We start from the raw sequence: 11600 nt of genomic DNA, 5'->3' as shown, positions 1-11600 counted from the left end.
AAATGGACCTTTTCATAAACAACTATAGATGTGTTAGTGCAAGTGATGTTTGTAGGCCGTTGCATGCAATATATTTGATGCATGCTTAAAATAGGCAGTAATGTCATGTTTGTCGGAGTAAAATAAATAAATACACAATAATATTCTACATATTTCTGTTCTGTACCTGTAGCTAGTAATAATTTCTGATTAACATGTGTTACACATGTGTACTACCCTGTTGTTCCCCATCTTCGCCCACCATCAATTGCTTCCACTGCAGCAATGCATTTTGGGAATTCACATGTAAATGAGCACGCAATGGCACGTGCTCAATTAGTTACTGCTTTTAGTAGGACTACAACATATATGTCTATTTAGATATATATATATATACAGAATCAGACATATACATATATAGATGCAGGTATGCTTATATTGTGAAGACAGTATAAAAAGCAGTGTAACTATGCAAAATAACTGTAAGCAACGACACGCCTAGTACAGTAATATTTCTCACCTGGTGGAAATTGTGAGGGGTAAATTCCTATATCACGGTCACCAGGTAAGCCTTCCACGACGACGGGAAGTAATTTTGCCCGAAGCAGCTCCTCCAATGGACTTAATATGAGACGTTGTGGTGTGGGCCCACCTCCAGTGCCAGTAGCATGCACGCGTTGGTGTTGTATTTTCTTTTTCAATTTGGACCTAATATCATCAAATCTCTTGTGACAATTCCGCTTGTCCCTCACATGATTCCCACACGCATTGACACCAATGACTATTGTGTCCCACATTTCTTTTCTGCTTGCTGAACTTGTCCGCCCTTGAAAAACATATCAAATATATGAGGTAAATGAATAATAATATAAGCACCAGTTTCCTACACTGCTAGCTGTTCCAAGAGATAGCAAACATGCTGTTTTATGTGTAATATGTGAAGCACATGAGCATTCACTACTAAACCTATACATGTAAGCAAGGTTGCATTCATATTGTATGCAGTTATGGCAAATTGACCGCCTGTGTTTAGTTGTCCTTGTAAGGCATGCTAAAAAGCTGTGTTTCCAGACTAATTAACATAGAAAGATATTGTGAAGCCATATTTGCATATGAACAAAACTCAGATGACCTAGGATCACATGTATTTGAATAATAAATGTAAATGTACACTTACCTAGTAAATGTCCATATATACTGTCATAGTGCTCCAGAATGCCAGTGACAAGAGCTGTATTTTCCTGGTCATTGAAGCGAGGATTACGTGGCTTCTCCACACGTTTCTTCCGAGCAGGTTTAGGGTCAGAGCTTGGCTGGTGCTGACTGGACTCTCCTTCTTCCAATGGAAGAGCCTCCAAAAGCTGCCCACCAGCAAGCACGCCACCACCATCCACCCCATCAGCAACTGCGCCACTAGCAGCACTCCCAGCACCAGCACTCCCACTCCTAGCACCAGCACTCACACTCCTAGCACCAGCACTCCCACTCCTAGCACCAGCACTCACACTCCTAGCACCAGCACTCACACTCCTAGCACCAGCACTCCCAGCACCAGCACTCCCACTCCCAGCAACAGCACTCCCACTCCCAGCACCAGCACTCCCACTCCCAGCAACAGCACTCCCACTCCCAGCAACAGCACTCCCACTCCCAGCAACAGCACTCCCACTCCCAGCAACAGCACTCCCACTCCCAGCAACACCACTCGCAGCACCAGCACTCCCACTCCCTGCAACACCACTCTCACTCTCAGCAACATCACTCCCCTGAACAGTACGTTCACTCCGACGCGTACTCCCACGAGTAGCACTCCCACTCCCACCAGCATCACTCTTCCCACGCTTTGCGGGCATACTTCCAGCACTCACAAAAAACAGACAATAAATGTACAGCCAATCACACGAAACACTTCCACATATAAAACAAGACAAAGATGTAAACAAAACAACAATGGACAAAGCTCACCCAATACACAACAAGTCTCTCAGTCAATATGCAAATCTTCAAACAGCCAGCTCTGTGCGTCTCTCTCTCTCTCCCTCCCAACAACACAGAGAATGATTAGCAGTACACGTTGCCTTTAAATATGGCGCGCAATCCAAAACATGCTTGTTTCGCCTGATTCAGCAAGATTTGTGATTGGGCAACCTATCAGCACCGCGCCACGCACGCCGATACACCTGTGTGTGATCGGCTAATCATCGTGAGAGTGGGCGGATTTGTTTTCGGGTTGATTTTGAATGTATTCGGCACTTACTGCATACGGAGAGGAAAAAACGCCAATAACATGACTAATCGGTAAGATTGCCGATTTCACATAATCGACGCTTACTGCATGAGGCCCTAAGCCACTAAGAATCGTTATACTCGCGCATGCGCGCGGCGCCAACAACTCTATCATAATCTCTATGGTATTCTGAGTCCTCCGCGCATGCGCGCGGCGCCAAGTTATCAGGGGGTATGCTGCTGATGTCCGCCGAGTGTTCCAGCTTGTACACGCCCTTGGGGCGGTCCTAAGCGCAATCCACGCCTCAGACTCACACAAGTTCTACTTTTATACTTACATTATGTTATCTTAACAATAATTTTTTTTTATATAACCTTCTGTTAGGACACAGATGAATATGGGTTGCACACCTTTCTTTTCTCTGCTGTGTGCACAAAGGGATGTGGCACCGGTATGTTATTGTTGCACAGGTTATATAATCCCTCTTCAATTGTACTTTAGTTGTGTGTATGTGAATACAACTGGGGTAACAAAGCACTAATATTTTAGCATTGTGTTGTTCCTTATGCTAACACAATACACATATTATGCCCATACTCATTCATGCTTCTAGTATGCTTACATACAATGTTATTGGTGCAGTGTAACATGTACATCCATATGATGTGTACACCAGGCTCATTTACATTTTGAATGTCATTAAATATACATGGTGTTGCACATTTAACACCAAATACACACTTTGATGTGTTGTTTACGGTACTGAAGATGGCATGTCAATGTTTGCAATTTATATATTGTTCCTTTGCATTATAGGTATATTTGCAGTATGACTGATCATGGTATGTATATTTGCTGACATCTCTCATAAGATGTGCCTACCTCAATCTTCCTATAATTATTTGAACTAAAAACCCAACATATTGGTTTAAACACAAATGTTACATATATGTACTTTCTGTATCATGTATATGCATTTAGCTACTCTTGAGGTATCATGTGCATTGTATTACAAAATGATTACTCACATTTCATCACATTTTATGTATGTTTCCTTATAATTTCCATTAATGTAATATAGAGGTGTTTGGAGAAAAGGGGATAACTGTACTTATTTGTTTACTTACGGGAGCACATTCATCACTAGCATAGACACACTTTTTAAGACAACTGTTTGTGTCTCTATCAATTGGTGTAGGATCCATGTATAACACCGACAAATGATAACACCAGCTTTATTATGGTAGCTTATATCATCATATTGACTATACTATGTATTTTTAAACGATTAATAAACACCGTAAACTATAGTTAGTTAGGTTAATGAAATATACACAGAAACGTACTTCATAACATGATGGTGATGTCATATTCAGAACATCATGCATTGGAGGGGACCATAACATCTGGCCAGTAACATTATTTGCTACAGTCCCAAACCATTTTATCTACATACCCATGTAACAAGAGATTTTAAATATAAATGGCTACTTGGTTGTAAGTGTCCTTTACATTGGGAGAAGGAGTGGCTCAGTGAGTAAAGACACACACTGGCACTGATAGTTTGAAGCAGGGGAGTCTGGTTCAATTCCCGGTGTGGGCTCCTTGTGACCTTGGCCAAGTCACTTTATCTCCCTGTGCCTCATGCGGCAAAAAAACATTTGTACGTTCCACGGGCCAGGGACCTCAGCCTGAAACATGTGTCTGTAAATCGCTGCGTACAACTAGCAGCCCTATACATGAACATGCTCATATTATTATTATTATTATTGTTACATAGTTTCGACAGTCATACGTTCCATTACACAATAGAATACACAAATGTGTTAGCAGAGTGGGAATGGTTGTTATATAAAAAACACACCATGTCATAAAATGTTAGTAGTCATTAAAGAACACTCAAGAAAAATTCAAGAGGCACTATTTTGCAACATCATTATGTTAATTAAGTGCTTATGCAATATAGGCATAAGGGTATCACTTTTTTAATTGTTTGTTAATAAGCGCTGCAAGCAATATAAAATTAGTTCCATATGTAGTATAGTAGTCGGTGGCTCCTCCTCACAATCATCTCATATAAAGGTAGACTCTTCTGAAATCATACATTGATCCGATTGTATCTTCCCCGACATCTCTGAAATACAGCAAACACATGATGGTCAAATATGGCACCTTACTATATATGTATCCGTGACAACGCGTTACACAGCTCTATATGATTGTGTACATACACACGTCACTCATTTATATGTTACAACTACAAGTGTACATCAGTATGTAATTTTTATTATCATTTGTAGCAGCCATAACTATGTATATGAAGTGAACGTTGCCTGTATACTGAAAAATGTGCGCGCACATCTTAGTGTGCGCACGCACTTCACGCTTGGCTCCACTAACTGTTAGCGCATGCGCAAAACAAAGCGAACGTTGTGCGTTCAATACATGTAGAAAATACCAGTAAACATCACATCTTTATTTCAAATACAATGAAGATGAAACTAAAATCATTCTAAACGAGTACATCTGTATTCTTTTAAACCAGACGTGTTTGGACAGAAAGGACGGCCGATAACACAATGCGCAAATGCAATACGTGTGACGTCATGTTAAGCCAGCGTGAAACGCACGCTAACACTCCTCCCACTCAATTAACATTCGGCTAACGCCCAGGGTACGCCTACAAACACTGAGCCGCACGCATCACACACTGCAGTTACCGTTACTATAACAAAACATGACAGCCAATAGGCTTTGAGGCGCGCACGTCGCTTGGGGGCGGGACTTACATCCGTAATCCTTTTTAAGGACGCCTTGGCCCATGACAAGGGTCCCACGTCATACGTGGTGGACCCGGTTTTCAATGTTGTAGATGTTGCATGATAACAAAACAGGTATGTGTTAGAGTTATGGAAAAATGTTGCTAATATGTTTAAAGGGATAGGAAAGTACGTATATGTATACCGTCAGCAATGTGTACTACTCTTTCAGGTTCTACTATATTGTATTAGGAAACAATTTGTTTGTGATCGCTACATGTTATGCAGTCTGCAATGTTACGCTGTATCCACGCATTGAAAGTGAAAATGGTGGTTACAAAAAAAAAAAAATTTAAACGCAGAGTCAACGCATAACGATTGTTATATTTACCATTCTTCTAGAATTAACTCTTCGCCTGGCTGCAACTGGTCGCTCCAGAAATGCAAGGCATTTTCATCCACGCTTGACCCAACCGCTGAATCCAGTATGACACATATCTCCTCCAGGATGCGCTCGTAGGAATCGCCACTGCTTTCTTCAAATAATTGGTCGGGAGGTAGGTTCATTTCTTCGGGTTCCCATTCCAATGCATTTTCAGCTGAAAGGCTTGGTACATAATCATAGTACTTTTGTTCTTGTACAATGTGGGTTTCAGGAATGGAGGCTGCAGATATTGCAGCACGTATCGATTCAAACGGATCAGTAGTAGCGGATACATTGCTATTGCCATTAGGAATAAATATGCCTTTCACGACAATATAAGTGCCGTCTTTCAGGAGAAATTGTTTTTCCGGGGCAATCTTCCAGAAACCATAGGTGTGTTGTAGCTTATCCTGGTCACGTTCAAAAAAGTCATTACTTGATAAAGTGAATCTTATTGAGGAATTAAAATTCCGTGCATGCTTACGGTCTTGGTAATAAGGATATTTTGCTCGAATGAAATCATCGATTTGGCGTGTGCTTGCTTTCTGTCCGCGACTGTTCAAGATGGCTTCACAGATCATGTACTTATACCCTAAAAGGGGATTAATATTGTTAACGAATTCATCAGCCATGTCTGAGTAGCACAAAAGCTGTGTGCAGGTCTGTGTTATTTGCTCATCAAAATGAATGTGCTGAATGGCTAACAAACTCCTGTTTTTCCTTGTCAAGGTCAACAAAACTAACTACTTTGACTCCTTATTTCAAACGCCAATTGGATTTGTTTGTCTAATTGGGTTAACAGTTGTGGTTTGTGATATGGGACTGTGGGAGAAACATTTCTCCTTCTTTTATCTCGTTTGTGAAAAACATCCCTAGAATTTGAATGCGTTCACATAGTGTTTTTTTGAACACTAACAAAAACCACTGTGTGAAAATATTTCTTAGCCAGGCATATCAGTACAAACACACACCTGCAAAAAGAAATGTAGAGGTTGAAATCCAAAGATTCCTGCGGTGCACAGCAAAATAGGGTAGAGGACCAGCAAGGTGTTGTTAAAAATCCTTTATTGAAACAGCATGGTACAGGGGACACACACTCTGACGCGTTTCGGACTGGTATAGTCCTTAGTCATAGAGCTGATCCGCACCATTCATCCCCACTGATTTAAAGGGCTAAGCCCGCCCCCCTACGTCATCGCGCTCCCTGCTTTTGGCGCGAAAATCGCTAATGTATAATCTCATTGGCTGGGACTCCCTGCACACAGAATGACTAATTGCCGTGTATAACTTTGAAGGGGGGTGAAGTACCTCCCCCTGCGTCATCGCGCTACTCCTTTTGGCTAGAAAATCGCCAAGCTATAGCCTCATTGGCTGAGGCTCCCAGCCAATAGTAATGCCAGCTGCCCTGGGTATATCTGAGGACAGGGGGAATGACGCGCATCTGACTTCAGCGCCCAGACCCCTTTGCCGATACGTAGCACGTCGTTGCTAGGCAACGACTATAAACAACAACAGAGAGTCCTCAACACATAGCGATACATGGCTATGTAATGCAAAAAGGATGCCCAGGGAGGCAAGGAGGGATGGGAGAAGGAAAAAGGGGCGGGGCGGAAGGGGGGGGGGGGGGAGAAGGGAAAAGGAATGAGAGGAAGGGGAGGGAAGGGGGAAGTGGGGAGGGGGGGGGGGGAGAGGGGGGAGGGGTTTTGACTTGCAAGAAAAGCATGTGGGGATGAACTAAACAAATAAAACTAACATGATAAAAACACACATTAAATCAAGTACAACAAAACATGAATAACATACAAATGCATAATGTGGCGAATCTAAAATCTGAAATGGAGGTTACATGTGTGGATTGGGGGAGAAAAATTGTTCACCAATATTTATCATGTTAGTATATTCAACTAATGTTCTTATTGATAATTAATTTTTGGTGATACATAAGTTTTGATCTATGATTAAACATATGTCATAAAACATGTATAATGTAATAAAGTATCCATTTGGGACAATTAATTTCTAGCTGTGTGAACAATAACCCTGGTTTTTAACGTAAGGCAAGCAATGTTATTATATGAGAATGCACTGGACATTGTATATTCATATTGCATATTATCTAGTACATTTGAATAAACGAAAGCTACTCTAGGTTTTTGGACCAAAATCTAGGGTAAGTCAGTTGATAGATTGGGCTCATTAATCCTTTTAGATCAAGTTAAAAAATGTTTGAGCTCCCAATCTTGGTTCATGCCCCTGGGTGCCAATGTCCCAAGGGCATAAATCCAGAACATCTCCCTACGGTTTAGTGATGCTTCTCTATGTCCTCCTCTAGGGTGTATAGGGATGGTCTCAATGGCACTATACGTAAGTGTTTTAGTTGATCCTGAGGGACACGTGTTAAAATGACGTGCTACCGGAAAGCGTTCATCGCTGTTCTTTATACTCCGGATGTGTTCTGTGATCCTTACTTTCAAAGCCCTAATGGTCCTGCCTATATAGCCACTTCCACATGCACATTTTAGTAAATAAATTACAAAGTTGGTGTTGCATGTCATAAATGACTCCAACCGATAAATTTGCCCTGTATGGACATCTCTTACTGATTTTAATGGTTCAGCGTATCTGCAGAGATTACATAGGCCACATTTAAAGAATCCTTTAGGCAGAGGTTTTGTATTTTTAGCTTTTAACTCAAACAAACTAGGAGATACATAATTGCCGATGGTTTTGGCTTTCTTAAATACCATTCTAGGTTTTTGTGTGGTATAGGGATCCAAATCTGTATCTAATTTTAAGATTCCCCAATGTTTTTGGAGTATATGTCTAATCTGTTCTGCTTGTTTTGAGAACGTGGTTATGAACAGTGGACACTGATTGTTAATATTATTGGATAGTGTCTTTTTGGGGTTCCTCTTTTTCAAGAGGTACTCCCGATCGGTTTCTAGGGCATAATTAAATGCACTCTCCAGATCTCTCTCTACATAACCACGATCTCTGAATCTTCTCTTTAGATCCTCTGCCTGGAGGATCTAAAGAGAAGATTCAGAGATCGTGGTTATGTAGAGAGAGATCTGGAGAGTGCATTTAATTATGCCCTAGAAACCGATCGGGAGTACCTCTTGAAAAAGAGGAACCCCAAAAAGACACTATCCAATAATATTAACAATCAGTGTCCACTGTTCATAACCACGTTCTCAAAACAAGCAGAACAGATTAGACATATACTCCAAAAACATTGGGGAATCTTAAAATTAGATACAGATTTGGATCCCTATACCACACAAAAACCTAGAATGGTATTTAAGAAAGCCAAAACCATCGGCAATTATGTATCTCCTAGTTTGTTTGAGTTAAAAGCTAAAAATACAAAACCTCTGCCTAAAGGATTCTTTAAATGTGGCCTATGTAATCTCTGCAGATACGCTGAACCATTAAAATCAGTAAGAGATGTCCATACAGGGCAAATTTATCGGTTGGAGTCATTTATGACATGCAACACCAACTTTGTAATTTATTTACTAAAATGTGCATGTGGAAGTGGCTATATAGGCAGGACCATTAGGGCTTTGAAAGTAAGGATCACAGAACACATCCGGAGTATAAAGAACAGCGATGAACGCTTTCCGGTAGCACGTCATTTTAACACGTGTCCCTCAGGATCAACTAAAACACTTACGTATAGTGCCATTGAGACCATCCCTATACACCCTAGAGGAGGACATAGAGAAGCATCACTAAACCGTAGGGAGATGTTCTGGATTTATGCCCTTGGGACATTGGCACCCAGGGGCATGAACCAAGATTGGGAGCTCAAACATTTTTTAACTTGATCTAAAAGGATTAATGAGCCCAATCTATCAACTGACTTACCCTAGATTTTGGTCCAAAAACCTAGAGTAGCTTTCGTTTATTCAAATGTACTAGATAATATGCAATATGAATATACAATGTCCAGTGCATTCTCATATAATAACATTGCTTGCCTTACGTTAAAAACCAGGGTTATTGTTCACACAGCTAGAAATTAATTGTCCCAAATGGATACTTTATTACATTATACATGTTTTATGACATATGTTTAATCATAGATCAAAACTTATGTATCACCAAAAATTAATTATCAATAAGAACATTAGTTGAATATACTAACATGATAAATATTGGTGAACAATTTTTCTCCCCCAATCCACACATGTAACCTCCATTTCAGATTTTAGATTCGCCACATTATGCATTTGTATGTTATTCATGTTTTGTTGTACTTGATTTAATGTGTGTTTTTATCATGTTAGTTTTATTTGTTTAGTTCATCCCCACATGCTTTTCTTGCAAGTCAAAACCCCTCCCCCCCCCCCCCCCCTCCCCACTTCCCCCTTCCCTCCCCTTCCTCTCATTCCTTTTCCCTTCTCCCCCCCCCCCCTTCCCCCCCGCCCTTTTTCCTTCTCCCATCCCTCCTTGCCTCCCTGGGCATCCTTTTTGCATTACATAGCCATGTATCGCTATGTGTTGAGGACTCTCTGTTGTTGTTTATAGTCGTTGCCTAGCAACGACGTGCTACGTATCGGCAAAGGGGTCTGGGCGCTGAAGTCAGATGCGCGTCATTCCCCCTGTCCTCAGATATACCCAGGGCAGCTGGCATTACTATTGGCTGGGAGCCTCAGCCAATGAGGCTATAGCTTGGCGATTTTCTAGCCAAAAGGAGTAGCGCGATGACGCAGGGGGAGGTACTTCACCCCCCTTCAAAGTTATACACGGCAATTAGTCATTCTGTGCGCAGGGAGTCCCAGCCAATGAGATTATACATTAGCGATTTTCGCGCCAAAAGCAGGGAGCGCGATGACGTAGGGGGGCGGGCTTAGCCCTTTAAATCAGTGGGGATGAATGGTGCGGATCAGCTCTATGACTAAGGACTATACCAGTCCGAAACGCGTCAGAGTGTGTGTCCCCTGTACCATGCTGTTTCAATAAAGGATTTTTAACAACACCTTGCTGGTCCTCTACCCTATTTTGCTGTGCACCGCAGGAATCTTTGGATTTCAACCTCTACATGAATATTGAGCGTGCTGCACGCTGCATTGGAACAAGCCTGCTGTGAGTATATTTCTCCCTCACAGGGATACTGGATGACCTGGAATAGTGCTGCAGCACAAGGGTTAGGTATGGCCGAGCTCCATACAACAATGGTATGTTAACCTTTATTCCATTATGACACATGGACTACTGCCATTACACTGAGTGTCTTTTTTGCTGCATTCATATAGCACTGGGTCTCATTACTCTACTTGCTGGCTGATACAGTTTCCTGTTACCATGATATGTGGACTTATATTGATTATTGTCTAAAGGTTCAGATTTGGATTGAGCACTGTGATTGGGACTCACGCCCCAAACCACCGATTGCAAAAAGAAATGTTTTTTCCCCGCTTACATTTCTGTGTGTATGTGAAAGTCTGGTTAACTCCCTGTCTGCATGAGTTTAAATACGTGTGTATATATATATATATAAATATATCTCTCTTATAAAAATATATATATTTATATATTATATTTTATTTTTTTTAATATTGCAGGAGTACACACAACATTGATGGCAGTAAGTATACCTTGTATGAAACCTATTTAAATGGTGAGAAACATGATTGAATGAAGTAATAAACATTTGTTTAAGCACAATACTGTTAGAGTCTCATACTTAGGATATTTCTCAAACATTATGCCTGTATTATTAAAATAGTGTGCTTTCACAAGGAAGCATGAAGTGTATTAGTTTGTAAAATACATGTATACCAGTTTATATAGTACTATATATATATAAATATATATATATATATATATATATATATATATATATATATATATATAGATATACACACACACACACACACACACACACACACACACACACACACACACACACACACACACACACACACACACACACACACACACACACACTCAGTGTGTGTATATATATTTTTATACATTCTGAGATGTTATTGAAACAAGAACACACAAATGATTAAAGGACAAAATTAGAATGCCCAAGCAAGGCAAAGGTAAGTAATAATTTACACATAATCCTGCTGTACACGTACAAGAAAGATGTTTGCAGTTACTTAGGTGTTTTTATAAATGCATGTGACTAATATGCATATGCAATTCTTACATCAATTAACACACCCAAATGCAATGTTTTGCTGCAAAGTCAATG

The sequence above is a fragment of the Ascaphus truei genome, chromosome 5, assembly GCF_040206685.1.
Source record: "Ascaphus truei isolate aAscTru1 chromosome 5, aAscTru1.hap1, whole genome shotgun sequence".
Classification (NCBI taxonomy): Eukaryota; Metazoa; Chordata; class Amphibia; order Anura; family Ascaphidae; genus Ascaphus; species Ascaphus truei.
The sequence above is the reverse complement of the archived record's forward strand: the minus strand, read 5'-3'. Positions refer to the sequence as shown.